The sequence below is a fragment of the Pinus tabuliformis genome, chromosome 6, assembly GCF_031772625.1.
Source record: "Pinus tabuliformis cultivar Carrire ecotype Pingquan chromosome 6, CPIR1, whole genome shotgun sequence".
Lineage (NCBI taxonomy): Eukaryota > Viridiplantae > Streptophyta > Pinopsida > Pinales > Pinaceae > Pinus > Pinus tabuliformis.
This window is the reverse complement of record NC_142292.1, coordinates 1,629,942,466-1,629,965,491: the sequence shown is the minus strand read 5'-3', so window position 1 is coordinate 1,629,965,491 and position 23,026 is coordinate 1,629,942,466.

Here is a 23,026-nt window from a genome sequence, read left to right as displayed (position 1 = left end):
GCGTGAAAAAATGCTCTGTAAATCTACCACGACACCTTAGACTCTTAGCTGTTTTAAAGCAAAAATGCTCTATAAATCTACCTGCACTTTTGAATTCGTTACGTCATGACGTTGCGCGAATCTTAAAAAAGGCACAGCATGTAGAGACAGTTGTCAGTCACCACGGGTTAATTCGATTAATTGTTAGTCATAGCCTCACCCAGCAACAAAGCAGCTGGGAAGAGCTAACTGCAATAATTGAGGGAAGGGTGACAGCACCATCCCCAAAACGTAAGCATACTACCAACACACTAGAGCGTCCAGAAAAACGCAGAGAATTAGTAAAACAAAATCATGTCACTAGTACATCTGAACGTCCAGAAACACGCTAGGAATCGGCAAAGCGTAAGCATGCCACCGGTACACCTGAACAGCCAGAGAAACACAGAAAATCGGTCCGGTTAGATCGGATACGAGGAAGGCTAGAAAAGCTTTAGGAGAGCACCAGCCAACCAGTAGAAATTTAGGACGAGCAATCCTCACGGCCATAAGAAGAAGAAGAGCAAGCTGAAGGAGAAGAGAAAGAAGAGGCCGAGAAATCGGAAGAGGAGGCCGAGCAATCTGAAGAGGAGGCCGAGCAATCCGAATAAGAAAATGAGGAAGAAGTTGATCATTCTGAAACAGAAATTGAGCATTCTAAGGCAGAAACTAAACAATCCAAGCAGGAGGAGGAAATGGGATAGCAGGAAGGTAGCCCACCATAGGACCTAGTGGGAGAAGATGAATCGGTCGAAGTTTTGGCCAATATGGGTGAGTATGGCCACCCTTCCAGTCCAACAGACCTCCACGACAAACCCCAAGAGGAAAATGCATCTGAAAAACCACATGCAGAAGAGGCAGAAGATGGAAATCTGCTCATTCATGATGAAGAAGAGATAAGAGATACTGAACAGGAATAATCCGTTCCTAAGGCACCGGAAGAAATTCCGGAGGAAGTAGGGGCAGAAAAAGAAGTTGCCCAAGATTTTACAGAACCAGCTAAGGTTCCTACCCCAGAAAAACCAAAGCAGAACAATGAAGAAACGCCCTAGGAGGAAGATGCAGGGACTAGTCACGGCCCAAACTGCAGCAGACATCCTGTTGTTCCTTCTAACGAAACTTTAGAAATTAAAGAATTGTGAAAGGAACAACATAGATTATTAAGCATAATAGCCCAACTCCACCAGCAAATCAGGATCCTAAAAGCAAGGCAGAGGGTAAGAAAGACCACAGGGAAGACAAAGGTGACCACTCCACTAAAAATCCACAAGGAAAAAAGGAGAAGGACCAAAAATCACCCTGTTGTTCAAAACCCTGTTGAAAATTCAGCTGTTGTTCCAAATGATGCTGAAGAACAGACTGTTGTTCCATTTGAAAAGGAACAACAACAAACTGATATTCATGTTAAAATAGAAATGATGATATGATGACTTGTGACAAGGAAATCTAGGCGGAGGCACCACCCTCAGGGGCTGATAAGGGTTTTGAACTCAAAGAAACGCAATAATAAAGTTCAGGTAAAACTCCCGGCCTCCAATGCTACATGGAGAAGAGATCCAAAGACAGTAACCTTGCACAAGGGGTTGAAACAGGCTCAGCAAGAAGTAGAAAATCTTAGAGAGCAAATGGTCCTTCTCGAGAAGTATGAAGAACTACAGCAGCAACTTAGGAACGTCAACCAATCTGAAAGCCAGGCCTTTGAAGGTTAGCGGAAGGAACAAGAGAAAGTTGCAAAGGTAACTCGTAGACTAGATACTGTTATCAAGCAGATGGATACCTTGTGTTCTTTATACAATGACGTTTTAGCATGTAGGGCCCCTGCCAAAAATTATGCTCTGTTTTTACTAGAACGATATTTACAATTAAAAATAAAAGTTGTTAAAGCAGGCACCCCCATTCAAATTAACACTGTCAATGACTTTATAGACTGCTGTAAACACTACGGGGTGAAGGTCCAAAGATTGCTCTGCGAATTCTATTTGCATAACCTTGTTCTAGATCAGGAGACTAAGCTAAACCCTGGCCCTTTTGTTGGAGACATCCAATTGCAAGCATTCATCTCATTCGGGGTTAATAAGATTAAATGGCTCAAAGCCTATAATACTTTCCGGAGGCAGGAAAATGGCCTAGATTTGTGGGTAAGGGCTGAGCCTAGGAACCCAGTGCAGTTATGGAAAGCACATAGAAACCTCATGAGGACTCTGGGTGTCATTGAAACATTAGGACCCATGCATGAGGCACTCATTCGACAAGGTTTAGAATATTTTCTTGCTATCAAAGACCTTTTCATTGATGCAACCAAATTTTGGTACCAAATCTCTAATCCGAATATCCAACTTAGGGAACCGTTTAAGTATGAGAATTTTGAATTAGCTGCCAACCGTTTGAACCTCTATGGCGAAAGCATTTTGAGAGCAGGGCCATCCTGGTTAGGATATAGATTCCGCAGTCCAATTGTTTGGCACCTTGCACCCGGATACCAAGCCATGTATGAGATGCCTAAGGGTCAAACAAGCCAGTTCTTTGACTACCTAATTACTCATCATGGCTGTAGGCCTCCACATGAGATTCCTTCTCGAGCCTATTCTCTCACTGCCTTGCATGTCAACTACAACGGTTTCATGAGGGAATGAAACAGGGTAAGTAGGGGGGTGTGTGGAGTACTAAAAAGGTATGTTTTTGATGATCATTTCAGTGGCTTTTCAGTAGAACTTGTAAAACTTTTTGCATCATGAACTTGGAAAATAATAAAGAATTATAACAAAGCATGTGAGATTAATATGCAAGACTTAACCGCTAATAATTGTCATTCTCTCGTGCAGGAAAGGGTGAAAACAAGGAGTTTCTGTTCCAAAGAAAAAGACAAGGACAAGGTAACTGTTGTCCCTTTGACGAGAGACCGAGTGCAAACAAGGCTAAGCAAATCAAAGCAAATCGGCCTTGAAAAGGAGGAGAAGACACCAGCTCGGTGCAGGAGGAAAGAGATGATTAAGAATTAATGGTTTGGCAAATCCCTCAAGATCCTTGATCCTGAGGGATCGCTGCTTTATCTATCTTGTTACTTAGACATCTCCGACATCACCCTTATATAAAGGGACAACACTGTTAGCTTTAGGGGATTATGCTTTTATGTAATTTCTGCTAAGATACAAACTTTGATCATCGAGTCTCGATAAGAACTGGTTCATTGTACTTTTGTTTCATGCATTAATACAAACTTGGTGATTATCTTATCTCTACGTCTGGATTAACCTAAAGCGGTGTACCCTTGGAGGCTAAGGGCCCAGCCCCAGAGGACACTTGCTTCTGTATTACTACGATTTGATTTCTGCGTGATTTGTTTATCGACGTTATTTGGTAATCTGATATGCTTTATAAGTTTACATCACATGCTCTGTTAAGATTAATTCATTAATATTTTTACAGATAAGATTGTTGTATTGACTCTGCATTATATTACTGATCATTTCAGAGTTGATTGAATATTATTAGTCTTGACCGAATATTGTTACTATTTCGTTACAGAGCTTTGGTGCTGTACATTCATGTTATAGAATTCATCTGAAAGTTCTGTTCCTTAGGATTGTTGGATTCAGAAGTAATGTTGTTCTATTTTGAAACGCAGTCATATTCCTGTTAATTAAGATTGATGCTAGATCATATTACTATTCAAGCGTGTTGTGTGCGTATATGATTTCCAAGCGCCGTTCCATAACTTATCAGTAGTTAGTGCTGTTCTATTAGTGTGTGCTGCTTGAATTGCCTTAAGAGTGAAAGATTGTCGTTTGATTACGATGAGTGCATTTGAGTTAGTAGATTAAGTTTGATTACTGCTCGCGAGACTTAGTTGTTTAGTTGCTATTCCATTTCAGAATTTCCGTTCCATTTTAGAATTGTTGTTCCATCCCAGATTTGCTGTTTGATTTCTTATTTGTTGTTCCATTTTTCTATCTGACGTTCCATTTACTAGCATTTGTTGTTTTGGTGTGAGAGACGATCTAAGGCTGTAGTGAGCCCCGACATTTACTGTCTAGCTCCCAAACCCGTGGTCCATGCTCTAATTTCCTTTCCATCAGTTTCCAAAGGGATGGGTTATCGTTGTCGAACCCTTGACTGATAAGTTGCCTAGTTTTCTGAGTGTGTGATTTATTCCTTTGAAGTAACTTAGTTATAGACAAGCATCCATTTAATCTTGTATTTTTGAATGCTGTACTACTAGCATTACTCTGACAAATGATAACCTCAGACTGAGACACTCTTTGAAATAACAAAACACTCCTAGATTGACATATTAATGTGAGGTAATTAGAGGTGAAAGAGACCTTTTTTATAGCTCTACAAAACCTACATTTACCATAATTATTTACCATTTGGTCAACTATATATTGATAAAATTACATTTCCATTTATGCATTTAAATTATTCTTTATGCTTTTAAAGTCACTAACAATGACGTTTTTCCACAGTAAATTGTTTCACTATTCGTGACCATGTTTAACTATAGGAAACTATGGTTCAAATTAGTGTTACTGCATCAATGATTGATGCTACTAAATCATTAATTTCCTAACCCATAACCTAATAACATTGTTTTTTATTCTTAGCTCTGAAACCTTAGCCACTGATTGGAATGCCCTGACCATGATCCCACACTTAACCAAGGGTGTGGTTGGTAGATATGATTTCTTGCAGGGGTTTTATCTCCATTATAATGTCTTAGATACGAAATATGGAACCATAGATCCAAGTAAATACCCTTTGCACTATCATGGGATCATCTTAGCTATCTATAGGTATGATGAGATAACTCACCCCATCACGAATCATGATGGATTTTCCTTCCATCTTAATTTTTACTTCTAGCTAATAGGGGAGCATGAGGCCTTGAACTTTCTTCTAAGGAGTGCCACCACCATGGATGGTTACAATAAGGTTTGAAATCTTGATATTCAGATAGTTTTGAAACAATGTCACTTCTTCCAATTTATTATGGATAAGACTCTGGAAGTAGACGTCATGGCTTAGGCAAGTCAGTGTCATGAACCTACTTACATACACATTTTTTTTCCTTTACTACAAGGGTGATAAAAGTGAGTTAGACCCTTTTATTAATTTCTTACATGGAGTTTCCCTTCGTCCTCTTTTAACATTAAGGTGACCCCTATTAAGAAATGGTTATGACTAAATGATCAACCTCCCAACACATGAGTTGCTATAGGTATCATTCCAACTATATAGTTTTGTGCATTATCATTTTAATTTGCATTATATATATATATATATATATATAGGAATTCATACTATATTAATTCTATTACCACCATGGATATAAGTGATGGCCATTAATAAAATCGTTTTGTATCACTATTTGAAATCCCCAATCGATGGTTTAATTATTGATAGGCTAAAACTTTATGTTACCTTGCGCATTTTTGGCTAGCTATTATGGTGATTTAACTTATATTATGTCTCAAGGGATTAAGTATTAACGCCTTCATTAATGACCATTTACTACCCAGTAGGCATTGGTACCCACCAGGTCTTCACTGGATGCTGCTTCTTGTGACACTTGTACCCTCGTCGTCACCACCTACCTCCAGCGTGCTCCACGTACCCTGTTCTGTATGCCACTGCACTTAGGTACATGGATATTTTGCTTGCCAGGGAGATGGGATTTCAATGGTTCTGATTTAGTTTACGAGATCTACTGTGCTCCTCATCTCACTCGAACCCTAAGCACAACCAACACCGCTAGAGTATGGAAGCTTGATCTTGATGGTTTATGACATACCACAAGTTTTATGTGACCTAAACGTGACCATTGTCACTCCATCCTTTGTCAGCTACGGTTTCCCATGTCCACATCAGAGTTTATGAACCCTTATGGCATTTTTCTCTAGGGAAATGGATGAGTTAACAAGTATGTTGATGAGCCATGTTGCTTCCTCCCAGGGAAAAGCCTACAAGAAGCAACACAACAACACAACAAGTCCTTCCTATCCGGTTCAGGTATCCCTTGCTTAGAATATAAATCTTTCTTCTCTTTTTATTTGTATTATTGCGTATATATTAACCCTACAAGGTTGACTCTGCCATGAATATGTAGGGATCTGGACACATTTTTGTTAAAGGCGTAGGCAGGGGCTTCAAAAGTTCTTTTCATGGCTACGGTCCTCTCTCTGAAACCCACATTATGTGTCTTTCTAGGCACCTAGGGGATTTTAGTAGTGGTTCTCTATAACAGTACCAAACTTTCTTCCCTCATTAACCCTTTTTCTCATGATCTGTAATGCACAATTTCATTCATATCCAACCAACTTCTGTCATGTGCCCTAGTGCAGTATGGTGAGTCTTCCCGTGACTTTATTTCTAGAGGTAAGAGGTATTATCTAATGATTATTATCAAACACTAGTTTTTTCTAATTTATTTATTTGTATCTCGATTTGGAGTGGTACATGTACAGCTCAACCTCCTATCCCTCCTATGTACCGCTCATCCCCACTACTTATGTCTTAAACTCACACTCGACTTCTTCCAAGTTCGTTCTATGGCTCAAACCCCTTTCCTCTTCGTGTCTCCATTAAACAATACGGTTGGAAAAAGGATGTTCTTATGCTTGATGAACTTATTCGAGGTTTAATGGTTTTGTTTTTCTTTGTCTGTTATGAAACCAGCTCAAGAAAAGATAGAAAAGATAGATCAACACCTTAGAATTCAGCCTCTTTGAGGGGGGAACCTCCTTTACATTACATAAATGAACAATTCTTGGATGATACAAATGAAAAGACCTCCTTTCTATATATAGGAGTCTAAGGGGTCATAACATAATCAGAGCCGACATAACAATAATAATGTAAGGGCACAATAATAACAATAGTGGGCTTCCATGGGGCACAATAGTAACAATATGGGCACTACATGGGTACATCAATATAATAAGTGGGTTATACTAATACCAATAAGGGGTTACACTAGTAGTATAGGGGCCTAACATGCCCCTCTCCTTCAAAAAGCGTTGTCCTCAACGCTTGAGTAGTTCTTGATGCTTCTGTATAAAATTCTTGTCCTCCCATGTGGAATATTCAGTGGGTAAGTTCTTCCACTTGATGAGATACTTTGAAATTGATCTATTTCGTAGCTGTCGGGTTCTTGTTTCTATTACTGCTCCAGGTTGCAATATGATTTTTCCTTCATCTTTAATGTCTGCAAATATTGTTCGACTTGGGATCTTTTGCAACTTTTGAATAAGTGGCCATACTTCTTCGTCCTTCTTCCATTCATCCCTTGCTTCATTTATCCAATCTGGTTGGATAATATAAATAGCACAAAACAATGCTTCCACATCCTCATCCTTGAAGAGTCTTCCCATTCGGTAAGGTCGCCATTTTTTAAGTGCTTGTTGTTTCGCTTGATTTTGCACCGAAGTGGCGCTTTCCTTTAAAAGTTGGAGAACTTGTTGTTGATGCTCGATGTGATCTTTCACTGCTTGTACCTTTTTATTCTTGATATGTCCTTCTATCTCTAGAGTTTGAGGAGTGGTAATTTCTTGCAATCCTTTACAAGCTATGGTCGGATTTATTTGTTGATACTCGATGTGATCTTTCACTTCTTGAACATTTTTCTTCTTTATATGTCCTTCTATCTTGATAGTTTGAGGAGTGGTAATTTCGAACAATGAATTACAAGATATGGTTGGATTCATTTCTTCTTTCTCAATGTGATCCTTCACTTCTTGCAGCTTTTTCTTCTTGATATGTCCTTCTATCTTGAGAGTTTGAGGAGTGGTAATTCTTGCCAATGCTTTACAAGATATGGTCTAATTCATTTCTTCTTTCTCTAGGGTGGGCTCCTGACGTATATCTTCTTCTTTTGTTGTTTCTTGATCATTTTCTTCCTCCTCTTCATATTCTATGTACAATAATTTCTTCTCAACACACTTATGACCTTTAGTGCATTTGCTCTCACAATTGTAACAAAGCCCTCTTTCTCTTTTTTCTTCCAATTGTTGTGGTGTAACCCTTGTAGGTTGTGGAAGGCTAGGAAAAACAACACTTCCATCTTTATAGTTGTGAGGGGTACACTACATGGTTTCCATAGTTTCGCTTTCCGCTATGTCACAAAGCCCTTTTACTCTTTCCAATTGTTGTGGTGTTGCTCTAAAGAAGGTGTTGCTCTTTGTATCCTCATAATGTGCTATCATTTCCTCCGTAAAAATTGACCACATAACAAGTTGTTTACGAGAACAAATCCCTTTGCACCATAAAAATTGATCTGGTTGTAAATATGAAGATGAAATACATACCTTTTGTAAAAATTGTACACCATGTATATCAAAATATTGCTCCATCTGAAGTATCCAATTTACGGGATCCTTGCCATCAAACTTCCTCATCTTTCTTTTTCTTGATTTTAGGAGCTCTACCTTGAAACGACTGTAACTATGTACTTTCGGATCTTTAAGTTCTGAAATTGCGACCTATAGTAGCCCTCTGTGTCCTCTTTCCAATGCCACCAGTCTGATCCAAATTGGATTCTCCAAGAAATATTTATGCACAATCTCCCAAGATGACATGATTATAGACTAGTTCAGTAGAGCAAACTTGTACGATGTGCCACGAGTCACTGTTTCAACCTTTGGATCTAAAAAATGCATACACGAAACTACAGTCTGTCCTCTTTCTATACCTTCTTACACAATTTCAATCCGATCCCTAGAGAGAAAGTTATGACGATTTTCCCCAGGTCACCTGTTTTGAATGTAATTCAGGAGTCTGCAAAAATACCAACTTCCTTAGATCATATCTCCGCAAATATCGTGTGAAACGCTCTGAAATTCGAACAAAAAGTTCAAAGTGATTTCTTCTCAAATGGGTTTGTTTTGTGACTTCTGAAACGTCGCAGAAAAAAAGTTATAGTGAAAATTCCACGATGACCTGTTTGGAGCAGCGAAACCATAGAATCCAAAGCTCTGATACCAAATGTTATGAAACCAGCTCAAGAAAAGATGGAAAAGATAGCTCAACGCCTTAGAATTCAACCTCTTCGAGGGGGCAACCTCCTTTACCTTACATAAATGAACAATTCTTGGATGATACAAATGAAAAGACCTCCTTTCTATATATAGGAGTCTAAGGGGTCATAACATAATCAGAGTCGACATAACAATAATAATGTAAGGGCACAATAATAACAATTGTGGGCTTCTATGGGGCACAATAGTAACAATATGGGCACTACATGGGTACATCAATATAATAAGTGGGTTATACTAATAACAATAAGGGGTTACACTAGTAGTATAGGGGCCTAACATTGTCGTTGATACAAGATTTTTCGTGACATGTTACTGGCTTCCTAAGGGGATAAAATCTTGACCCCATCAAATTTTTTACTTTGCCTCTAGGACTTGAGTCTCCCCTTATCTTCATGCGTCTTCTAATTTAACAGGTCTCCATTTAAGGAGTTATAGTTCTGTTGGCCTGGCTTTATCTTGACAATGGTTTACTTTTGTTCCCTTGGAATATTGTTTGCAGCACACTACTTAATTTATGAATTTATAATTTATTCATATGCTCCAGAGGACATATTTATCTTTGTTATGATATCTATACTATTTAGGACATCTAACTCATGCTCTAGTCGTGACTGTGTTGCTGTATTTGACTTTTTGATTCATTATGCTGAAACAATCTTGTGTAAATGATTTGGGGTTATTACTTCTCATTGATGGGAATATTTTTATATCAACACTCTAGATAATCGATCATGTTTAGTTTTAGTGAGATGATCATTATATTTAAGGCAAATTCTGCCGAAATTTTCTTTTCTTATTACAGTATTTCAGATTTTAATGTATAATTTGAGCTCATGATGAATGATTTCCACAGGTGGTCCTCTATAACCATGTTCATCCCAAATACTTCTATTAACATCATTTTATTTTTGCATTTCTTTACTCAGGGCTTATCATGCTTCTTGGCCTTTGTTCCTATTTTTTTCTATCACATCTTCAGGGAAATCAATTTTTGAAATGCTAGGAAACTGCCATTAGCATGAACAATTTCTACTCTTGTCATATGCCCTTCTAGATGTTAAATAGTTTACATTTCCCCTAATTTTGAATTTAGTATGATCATTTCTGATTTGGTTATGGTACTACTTGAGCCATAATGATTAAATACATTGTTAACTAAGTGTTTAGAGAAACATCATTTATTGCTTCCTTTCATAAAGATTTACTTTGTATAATTTACTTGTTTTTGTTAACTGAACATGTGCAATTTGTAGTGAAACTTAATAGCACCATTATCTACCCAGACTTAGAGGATTTATGTGTAAGATCATAATATACTGGAAAGGCTACATTCTTGGAACTCAATTGAGTGCACAATTTCAAAAATAAAACTACATGCATGGTGCTTTGATTACATATTATACCTTGATTTGATGACTTGGCTTCTAGATACAGTTTTTCTATGACTTCCTAGGTTACGAGGCATGAAAATTATCCTATTTCCTTTCCCCAAGGCTACATCTGAGAAGCGATATGCAGGATTTCACTTACCTTCACCTACAAAACACTTCTCTGATTCAATTCGCTATTTCTTTCTTACATTCTTTGATGTAATTAAATTTAACTATCGTACTCATCTCGAAATTCTAATCAATCCAACCAAAAGGCGTGATTTGACAGTCATGTTTTCCACATCAACCTTTTGTTTTTTAAAAACTCTGCATTATAACTATTTATAATTGTTAGATAATTTACTATAGTCAAATAATTTACATTTGCATAAAAAAAACAAGTATATAAAGAGTGCATCCACACAGTACCCATTTTTCACCTAGATGTGAATACATGCAACCAGGTATATATATATTCTGATACAATAATTAATGTATTATGTATTTCCATGGTACAAGTCATACATCAAGAAATATTTGAGTAATTGGAGTACATTCCAGGATGAATTTTCCTCATAGAAAATTTTCATATTTCTTCTTCAAAACTCAAACTTTTACATCTACTGTCACAAAAATAATTTAATATTCATTGATATTTCCATTACTATAATCATATCATTCAATTTTGAAAAATAAAGATAATTGATTAAGATCCACTGATACTCCATTTATTTTAAGCATATCAATAAGCTGTACAAAACACAGGGGATTCATTGAGTAAGCAATACCATACCACGTGGGTTCATATTGGGGGATGTATATTGAGGAAGAAATGACACAATATATTGGGGGATATATAGGGGGTAAAGGGTTTTTATATTGGCAGGTATAAAAAATGGACCTCCAAGTTAATGGAAAAATATAAAGGGGTATAGAAAATATTAATGAAAAAATGGATACCTATAATATCTAGTGTAATTAGGGGTTTTTTAAATTGGGAAGGTGTATTTGGTTTGTATTGCTAGGGGGTTAAATAATGTGATTTTTAGGTGTATTTTCCAATATGTAGTCAAATAAGGGTATTGTTTAATATGCCACAAATGTACGTGATAGGTCAGAGTTTCATTGAGTGAAGCCCCCATGGTACAAAATAATGGCAGGAATAACTTCAAACCAACAATTTAGTCTGAAGAATTAACTTTGAAAGCATGAATTTCCTCCCAAGCATGAACCTCCTCCTCTAGTTCTCCCCCCGGCTAAGATCTTTCTTTTCCCCAGAATCAACAACCTCTGCTATTCTGGTAAAGGCATTTTTATGCCCCACTTTCCTTAGTATACTTTATATAATGGAATCCCGTTTTTTTTGGGTTATGCCAATCCCCATAGCCTAGGATTTTCCTATTTTTTTTTTAAATTATTCTTTTTCTTCCTTTAAAACCTGCCTTTTCCACTACGATGCTTCTTCACACATTCTACTGTTGTTTCCCCCATGGTGATTTTCCTAGATTTTCCTCTCCTCATCTAGTCAATCACATAATTTGCTCCAAGGTTTTTTTGGATTGATTTGGGAAATTTTTCTTTTTTTTCTCCATCAATCCATCCACCTTGGATAATGGATTAGAATAATGATCTCATTCATTCATTTTTTATTTTCCAAGTTAGTTCTTCAAATGATATACTTATTTATTTCCAAACAATTAATTACATTATTATATTTTTCCCACAAAGTAAATCTCGGCTTCCATGCCATTTGTAACAGTAATTTGACTACTAAAACAATAACAATAATTTGACTACAATATTTTCTCGAACATAGGGGGCATTACATATCCTTCCCCAATAGAAAATAACATTATCCTCAAATTTTATTATTCAGCCATTTCTTCGTCAAACGAAGTTGGATAAGTTGTTTCATGCTATCTACCAGTTCCCTGGTAGCCTCCTCTCGAGTAAAGTGCCTCCACTACACTTTAATCTGAGAAACAACCCGATTACAAAGCATGATCTCTTTCCGCTCCAAGATATGAAGTGACTCTCTTAAAAAGTATCCTATGGGTCCCACCTGTAACACATTCCATTAAAATATATGAGAAGAATCATGAACATATTTTTTTAATAATGATACAAGAAACACATTATGAACTTTGACATCTCCAGGTACAACCAACTAGTGTGCTACTAGACCTACTCGATCCAGAATTTCATATGTTCTGCAAAATTTTGGTGCTAATTTAGCACACCCTGTCATTCTGAGAATACTTTTCTAGGTCTTAACCCTCAAATATACATTCTCTCCCATTTTGAGCTCTTTGTGTGACCTCTTTATGTCTGCATAGCATTTTTTCGGTCTCGGGCATTTTAATAGTCTGTTGATTTTTCCACACCATGTGCTCCATTTCCTACAAAACATCTGGTCCAAGAATCAACCTATCCTCAGGTTGGATATAATTGAGTGATGTATGGCATTTCCTACCATACAAGGCTTCAAAGGGGCTCATTTTGATAGACGTTTGATAGTTGTTGTTGTAGGCAAATGTAGCTAGATACAGAAAGTATTCCCACTTTGTGGGCCTATCCATCACATATATCTGGAGCATATCCTCCTAAATATGATTAGTCCTCTAGTTTTCCCGTCCTTCTATGGATGGTATGTAGTATTGAAGTTCAACTTAGTTCCCAAGCCCTTGAACAAGGCCTTTCAAAATATGGAGGTAAATTTCACATCTCTATCTGAAACTATCAATTTTCGTATGCCATGAAGTCTGAAAATTTCCTTCAAGAAGATATTAGAAATTTGTGGAGTGCCAAAAGTAGATTGTACTAACACAAACTGTAGTTCTTGAGTAAATGTACCAACTACCACCATAATGGAGTCATACTGATACTTGGTCTTCTGTAAACCTGTTATAAAATCCATAGAGATTACCTCCTACTTCCATTCTGGTATGGGTAGCGGGTTCAATAATCCCTGCCTAATGTTGGTGCTCCACTTTCACCTGTTGACACTCCAAGGATTTGGCTAGATAATCTACAACCGGTTTCTTCATACACAACAATTTTTTTTCTTAAGGAATTTATCATTTTATGGTATCCTGAATAACCAACATATGGTCTCTTGCAGTGCTCATCCATAATCATTTGGTTTAGTACTGTAAAATTTGGAATATACAACCTATTCTGATAAGTAATTAAACCTTTTGAGTTTAAAGCATATCCAAAAATTTCTTCCTACTGCATTTTCATTTGCATTTCTCAATATCCAAGGTCTTGTTACACTGCTAGCTGCACCTGTGCTTCAAAATTTGTATTTACACTACTTCCTGCACTTGCTATCAAAGAATGACTATGTCTACATAACGGTTCAGCAATTTTGTTTTCCTTTCCCTTAATGTGCTTTATTTCAATTTCAAATTCACTAAGGAATGATAACCATCTTTCTTGTCTTGCATTTAGATCATGCTAACTAAAGAAATACTTTAGGCTGATATGGTCAGTTACTAAAATGAACTTCTTTCCCAGTAAATAATGCCTCTACATTTTCAAGCCATGGATCACCGGAACTACAAATCATACACAGCATAATTTTGTTCATGGTTTTTTAGTTTTCTTGACACATAGGCTATGACAACATTGTTTTGCATTAGAACACCCCCAATCCTTCTAAAAAGCCATCTGTGCACACTGTAAACTACTTATTTGGGTCTGTTATCTTGAGAATAAGAGTTGTTGTCAACATCTGTTTCATTTTTTTGAAACAATCCTGACATTTTTTTTGTCCATTCAAAATTTACTCCTTTCTTCTGTAGGGAGGTAATGCAGTAAGATAATTTTGAAAATATCTCCACGGATCTTAGATAATACCCAATAATCCCCATAAAGGAGCAGATTTTTGATACATATTTTGGTGTTTCCTTTTAAATTGGCATGGGGTGGATATCAGTTTAGCCTCGGAACTTTGGTGGAGTACCTCGGCAGTGGACACACCTAGGAATCTCCCACTTCTTGTTTCTTGGCACATATGGATCAAGAGGAATATCATTATTTTTGAAGATTGACAGGTTAACTGGAACCTTATCCCTCCACTTATCTGTGCTGCATATGCAGAACTTCCAAATTACAATAGCCATGCAAGACCTAGGAACATTCGGCAGGAACAGATAAACAAAACAATTCCGTGGGCCTATTTTGATGGGGCTACCCAATAGCGTGGCTGTGGGGGTGGCATTTGTTTCTACCTATCTAAAACTCATTACTTTCAGATTAGTATGGGTTTGGGACCGGGTACAAATAACCATGCTAAATTGTTATCGCTTTGACATCTTTTATACTTTGCAATTAAGAAACAATGCCGAAATTTACAATATTCGGAGATTCAAAGAATGTGACTGATTGGTTTAACAACATAGTTGTTTGTTATACATACTGTTTGAGAAATATTTTGGAAGAAATTGTTTTTTTCAAAACATTCTTTAACCAGATATCTGTTTCTCACATCTACAAGGAAAGAAATGAAACTGCTAACAGGATATCGAAAGAAGTGATGCATCGTTCTCTAGGGGAGTGGATGATCGCTGAATATACACCAGCAAAGACATACCAATATTTTCACAGGTCTTATATATATGAGGCAATACAGAGAGGCAAAAGCTAATTTTGCAATTTCATGTTTTTGAACTTTTTTACTTATGCTATGTATATAACAGTATATAAATGCATGTAAATATGGACGTCTTCTTATGTATAGGAGATCCTTTTTGAACAATATTTTATGGTCTTAGTACTAGCACTGTACACCCTCTGGGCTATTTACTGTTACTAGTCTTTTGACAATGGACGAGTGCCACAGTTACAGCATATGCTTTCGGGCATCTACAGTATGTAATTTCTCCTTTGAAATTATGAATTTTCTTCTTTAGAAAAATGTTTTGGTGTTTCCCAATTCATAATGGCTCTAACTTTCTCAAGATCACCACGAGAACTTCTATGGAAATAATATGTCCCAAATACTGGATTTTGTGTTTGTAGAATTCGCACTTACTTCTCTTTGCATAAATTTGAAGCTCCCTTAATTTTTGCAACACAAATATGAGATTATCTTAGTGTTCTTCTTCATGTTTAGAATACACTAAGATGTCATCAATGAAAATTAATACAAATTGGTCAAGGTACTGAAGGAACACAGTGTTCATGAGACACATGAAGGTTGCATGTGCATTGGTGAGTCCAAAAGGTAGTACCACAAATTCATAATGACTATACTGAGTTCTAAAAGCTTTCTTATCTATATCCTCATATTTTATGTGCAACAGATGATATCCAGTTCACGAATCAATCTTTAAAAATATAATTTCCCCCCTCACTTGATCAAACAGATCATAGATTCGAGGTAGGGGATATCTGTTTTTTATGGCTAAATTATTTAGTTTCCTATAGTTAATGCACATTCTAAAGTGTCATCATTTTTCTTAAAAAAAAGTATTGGGGCTCCCCACAGTGACACACTCGGTCTGATGTAACCCTTATATAACAGCTCGTGTAGCTACATTTTCAATTCTAAGAGTTCTAGGGTACTCCTTTGGTACAGGGGCCTGGATACAGGTGTAGCACTTGGCACTAATTCAATTTAGAAATGTATGTCTCTATGAGGGGGTAACTTGGAAATTTGTTCATGAAACGCATCCCAGAAATCTCTTAATATAGGTAATTGTTCTACCCTTTCGGTTTATGCTTGTTTTTCATCTTTTTACACATGAACCATATAAACTTGAAATACTTTCCTTGGTCTTATTTTCAATTGTAACATTTTTCATTTTATTCCAGAGACTTGTTTTGGTTTTCCTCTTATCAAGAATGATTTCCCCTCTGAGTTAAAGCAACATAGGGTCTTTTCTAAACAAATTTTAACAACATGTTGTTGTTCCAACCAAGCCATACGAATTAATAGGTCATACGACCCTAAGGGAAGGGTGTTTAATTTTGTTTCTATAGAGTATGAATTTAGATCCACTATACATTGTTCTAACACATGATTCACTTTCCATTTGGTACCAGTGGCTTGTTATACTAGCTGAGAACTTTGAAATTTTTCTGATTTTAACTTACACTTTTCCACAATTTGAGGATTAATATAACTTAAACTAGTCCGAGGGTTGATTAAAACATACATAGGTTGGTTTTTGATAATACTTTCAATGTCAATCATTGTAGATTCATGTTCTACTTGTCGTTCCTCTAATTCCATGTTAATCCTAAGAATGTTTTTGGACACATCATTCACTGTAGATGCCTTATGTGCCACTTGAAAAATATGAATTGATCTAGGGCTGTAGGGGAAATCTTGCAACATATGTGGTTTGCCATAACACCAACATTTCAGTGGCTCTCTTTCTTTACCTCCTCTACCCTTTTTGCTTCCCAAATCCATGGGTTTTTACCCCGTGTAAGATTCAGTTGGTTTACTTTGATCCCCTTTGTTAAATTTCTTCCATTGGTGGTCTTTCCCAAAACTTTTCAAATAAGAAGGCTTCTGTCGTGTCACATTCATCCCAATTTTATTTTATCCTTGTTCTACCATGGTCTGGAATCTTCATTTTTATTTTTGAACTATTTGTAGAAAAGTTTGGCCTTCCTGACTGCTTCATGCATATTCCCTCAATTAGCAAATTCAATTCTTTCCTTATACACTCCTAGTAAACAGTTTAAAAATCTATGCACCATGGCTTTTTCTTATCTAATGTAGGGTACATACCGAAGTAAGTTGGTGAATTTTGTCACAAATTCATCCATGGTAAGTTTCCCCAACCTTAGCTCATGCAATTCCTTTGCGTGAACATCATAATACCTCTTGCTCAAATAGAAAGATTTAAGTTTTTGCTCAAAGTCTTCCTACGAAACAATTTTATCATCCATCAAGCATTTAATTTTTGTCTCCTCCCACCATAGTGTGGCCTTTCCCTATAGTTGGTAAACAACCAATCTTTATTTAAAGTTGATTTCATACTCATACACTTGAAATTACTTTACCATATTCAAGAGCCAAGCTTCCACATCCTCCTTCATTTCCCCGTCAAAGGTAGGAGGTTTTGTCTTTCAACATTCTCCCTGTAATTCCCTCTGTCTCATATCCTTATGGGATTTAGAATTTTTTTTCAGCATCATCCCTACCTGTTTCCATTTCAACCCTTCTAGCTCTACACTCTTGTGACTAGATTTCTCAGTTCATTCTCTAAACCGTTTTTCCTGTTCATCACTAGCTTTTATTAATATATTATTACTACTTTAAAGTTGTGATAATTCCTGTTGAAAATTCTTGACTATATCCAAAATGTGAGTGGGCATTTGGTTACTACCTTCCCCTAGTTCCACATATAAATCATCCCCTCTCGTATTAGTTTGGGGCGACTCTTCCATATTTCAATGCAGTCTTCTTCCTATCAAAGAAACCCAACTAATATCATAATATTTCCATCTAATGATAATGTTGTGAAAACAGTAACTAGTAATGCGACCTATATTCAAGCCCTGTGTAGAAATCCAAGCTTTGATACCATATGTCATGAACCTACTCACATAAACATTTTTTTAATTTTTTTTCTTTACTACAGGGTTGATAAAAGTGACTTTGACCCTTTTATTAATTGCTTACATGGAGTTTCCCTGCGTCCTCGTTTAACATCAAGGTGACCACTATTAAGCAATGGTTGTGACTAACTAATCAACCTCCCAACACATGAGTTTCTATAGGTATCGTTCCAACTATATAGTTATGTACACTATCATTTTAATTTGCATATATATATATATATATATATATATATATATATATATATATATATATATATATATATATATATATATATATATATATGTATGTATGTATACATATGTGTGTGTGCATGTGTGTTTGTAGGAGTTCATAATGTCTCAATTCTATTACCACCATGGATATAACTAATGCCCATTAATAAAATCATTTTGTATCACTATTTGAAATCCCCAATCGGTGGTTTAATTATTGATAGGCTAAACCTTTATGTTACCTCATGTGCTTCTATCTAGTTGTTATGGTGATTCAACTTATACACCTTCATTGATGACCATTTACTACATCTTAAACGTCAGTATCCACTAAGTCATGTCTGGATACTACATCAAGTGACAATTGTACCCTCACCCTCACCCCCTACGTCCATCGTTCCCCACATACCCTATTATGTATGCCACTGCACTTAGTCACATGGATATTGTCCTCACTAGGGAAATGGTAATTCGATGGTTCTGATTTAGTTTACTAGATCTACGCTGCTCCTCATCTCACTCGAATGCTAACCACACCCCACGCTGGTTATGCCCACACTCTATTAGGAACTCTGCCGCTAGAGTATAGAATCTTGCACTTGATGGTTTATTCCATAACACTAGTTTTATATGCACTAAACATCATCATTGTAGCTCCATCCTCTACCCTACTATAGTTGCCCACTTCCACAACATACTTTATGGACCCTCATGGGATTTTTCTCTGTGGAAATGGATGAGTTAACAAATATGCCGATGAAGCATGTTTCTTCTTACCAGGGAAAATCATAAAAGAAGTAACATTGAAGCACAAGATGTGCCTCCATTTCATTTGAGCTAACCCTTTCATAGAATCTCAAACTTTCTTCTTTTTATATTTGCATTCCTCTGTATATATAATCCCTACAAGGTTGATTGTTCTATAAATATGAAGGGATTTGGTCACTTTTCCATTGAAGATGCATGAAGGGTTAGGATTTATTTTTGTGGATATAGTCCTCCCTCTGGAACCCACGATATGTGTCTTTCTGGGCAACTATGGGGCTTTAGCAGTAGTTCTCTACATCAATACCCAACTTGCTACCCTCACTTACCTTATTCCTCATGATCTGGAATGCCCAGTTTCATTCATATCCAACCCACCTCCGTCGTGCACCTTGGTGCAAGTATGGCAAGCCTTGCCATGACTTTATTTCTATAGTTAAGACGTATTGTCTAATGATTCTTATCGAATGCTGTTTTTTTCTAATTTATTCCTCTGTCTCTAGATTTGGATAGGTACATGTACCTCTCAACCTCCTATCCCTCCTGTGTACCACTCGTCCCTTCTACTTATGTGCTAAAATCACACTTGGCTTCTTCCATTTTCATTCTATGGCTCTAACTCCTTTCCTTTGGGTGCCTCACTCCAACAGTAGGGTTGGAAAATAGATTTTATCATGCTTGACGAACTCATTCGAGGTTGAATGGTTGTAGTTTTCTTTGTTGTTTATACAATATTTGTCAAGACGTGTTATTGCATTCCTGATGGGATACAATCCTGGCCACATATGGTTTTTACTCTACCTCCAGGACTTGAGGCTCACTTTTTCTTCACGTGTCTTGTAATTTAGGAGGTCTCCACTTAAGGAGTTACATTTCTACTCATTTGGGTGTATCTTGACAAGGGTTTACTTTTGTTCCCTTAAAACATTGTTTGTAGCATGTTGCTTAATTTATGAAGTTATATATTATTCATATGTTCTAGAGGACATATTTATCTTTTTGTTGATAGCTCTACTATTTAGAACATCTGACTTACGCTCTAGTCATGACTATTCTACTAAATTTATATTCTTTATTCTCTATGCTGATACAAACTTCTGTAAATTGTTTGGAGTTCTTCCTTCTCCTTTTTGGGAATCTTTTTATATCAACAAACTCGATAATTTATCATTTTTAGTGTTAATGAGGTGATCGTTGTATTTAAGGAAAAATCTGCCAAATTTTTCTTTGATTTTTACAGTATTTCAAATTTTAATGTATAAGCTAAGCTCATGATGAATGATTTCCACAAGTGTTCTTGTAGAACCATGTTCATCACAAATACTTATGTTATCACCATTTTCTTTTTGCACTACTTTACTCAAGGACTGTCATGCTTCTTGGCCTTTGTTCTTATTTTTTTTCCTATCACACCTTCATGGAAATTGGTTTTTGAAATGCTAGGAAAGTTTACGATTATCATGCACAAATTTTGCTCTTGCCATATGCCCTTCTAGATATTAAATAGTTTAAATTTCCCCTTCCTGTGAATTTAGCACAGACCTATATGATTTTTTTATGCTACTACTTGAGCCAGAATGATTAAATAAATTGTTAATTCTGTGTTTATAGAAACATCATTTATTGCTTCCTTTCTTAAGGATTTACTGTGTATAATTTACCTCTTTCTGTTAACTATACGTGTGAAAATTGTAGCACAACTTAATATCATCATTATCTACCTAGTCTCATAGGATTTGTGTGTAAGATCATAATATATTGGAAAGGCTACTTTTTGGTAACTCGATTGAGACGACAGTTTCAAAGATAAAACTAAAATAATGGTATTGTGGTTGCATATTATATCTTGATTTGATGACTCAGTTGCTAGATAAAGTTTCACTATGGCTTCCTAGGTTACTGGGCATGAATATTATCCTATTTCCTTTTCTTGAAGCTACATCCGAGAAGCAACATGAAGGATTTCTCTTGCATTCACCTATGAAATGCTTCTTCGATTCACTTCGCTATTCCTTTCTTCAATGATTTCATGTAGTTAAATTTAATTACCATACTCATCCCGAAATTCTAATCCATCCACCACCAGGTGTGATTTGGCAATCATGTTTTCAACATCAACCTTTTCTTGTTTGAAAACTCAATGTTATCACTATTTCTAACTTGTTAACTAATTTACTACAGTCCTATAATTTACATTTGTAGAAAACAAAAGAGTATATAAGGAGTGCATCCACACAGTACCCATCTTTCACCTACATATGAATACATGCCACTAGGTATATATATATTCCGATACAAAAATTAATGTCTTCTTTATTTCCATGATACAAGTCATACGTAAAGAAATATTTGAGTAATTGGAGTACATCCAAGGAGGATTTTTCCTCAGAAACTTTTCATATTTCTTCCTCATAACTCAAACTCTTACATCTAATGTCAAATAAATAATTTAATATAAACTGAGATTTCCGTTACTATAATCAAATGATTCAGTTGTGAAAAATAAATATAACTAATCAAGATGCACTCATACTCTGTTTAATTTAAACATACTAATTAGTTGTACAAAATAATGATAGAAATAACCTCAAACCAGTAGTTTAGTCTGAATAGTTGACTTGGAAAGAATGATTTCCCCCCCAACCATGAGCCTCCTCCTCTATTTCTCCCCCATGTTGATATCTTTCTTTTCCCTAGAATAAAAAACCTTTGCTATTCTAGTAAAGGCATTTTATCCCTCACTTTCCCTAGCAAATGTTCTATAATGATGTCCCATTTTTTATGGGTTATGCCAATTGCCATATCCTAGGCTTTTCCTATAGATTTTTTTGAAAATGATTATTTTTCTTCCTTTAAAGGTTGTCTTTCCCACTACAATGCTTATTCACCCATTCCAGTGTTGTTTCCCCCACACTGGGTGATTTTCCTATATTTTTCATTCCTCATCTCAACAATCACATAATTTCGCTCCAGGTATTTTTTTGGAGTGATTTGGGAAAGTTTTTTCTTTTATCCATCCAATCCATCCACCCTGGATCATGGACTGGAATAATGAACTCATTAATTCACTTTTTCTTTTCCAAGTTAGTTATTCAAATGATATATTTATTTGTTTCCAAATATTAACTACATTATCATTGGTTTTCCCACAAAGTAAATCTTGGCTTTCATACAATTTCCAACAATAATTTGACTACTAAAACAATAACAATAGTTTGACTACAATAGTTTCTGAAACATAGGGGGCATTGCACCGAGACTCACTTAAAGTGGTCGGTCGAGATAGTAATATGTCATTCCTTACTAATGTGAATATGGGGTTTGTCAATATGGGTAGAGTTATTGAAGGCCTTTAGTTGCCATTAATGAAAATTTTAATCTCAAGGCTCTTCCTTCTACTGGTCTCTTTCTTCCCATATGGTGATTTTCCTCCCTTAGATCCTTAGAAATTTCTGAGTTTTGTCAAACCAATCATAGGGGTTTCCCTTTCGTCTGATCAAAGACACAAATATCATACCCTCTCGTGTAGATAATATACAAAATAGGATAATAATTTCATATGGTTGTATTCCAATCTTATATGTATTTCAGCATGTGCTCAAGGATTAAAAATTCCCTCAATGATTATGGCATTGGAAATTATACCTTTATTTACATTCGATTGAGGGTAAGAGGTGGAGACAAATGGTTGGCTAACCAAAACCTTTGAGGATGTGCAAAAACCAAAACCTTCACTACAAAATCCTAAATATCACTCTAGAACTTATTTCATGGCAGAACATGCAACATTAAGCCCCTCTCTTGAAGTGGAGAACTTTATATGTAGATTCACAATTGTATATTACGAATGACAAGTGATTATTTTCCCTTTCAATGGAATTTTTCCTATAGCATCTACTCTTAAGGATGGGTACTGTTCTGAAACCAGCTCACAAAAAGATAGAAAATATAGATCAATTCCTTAGAATTTAGCCTCTTCGAGGGGGAAACCTCCTTTACATTACATAAATGAACAATTCTTTGATGATACAAATGACAAGA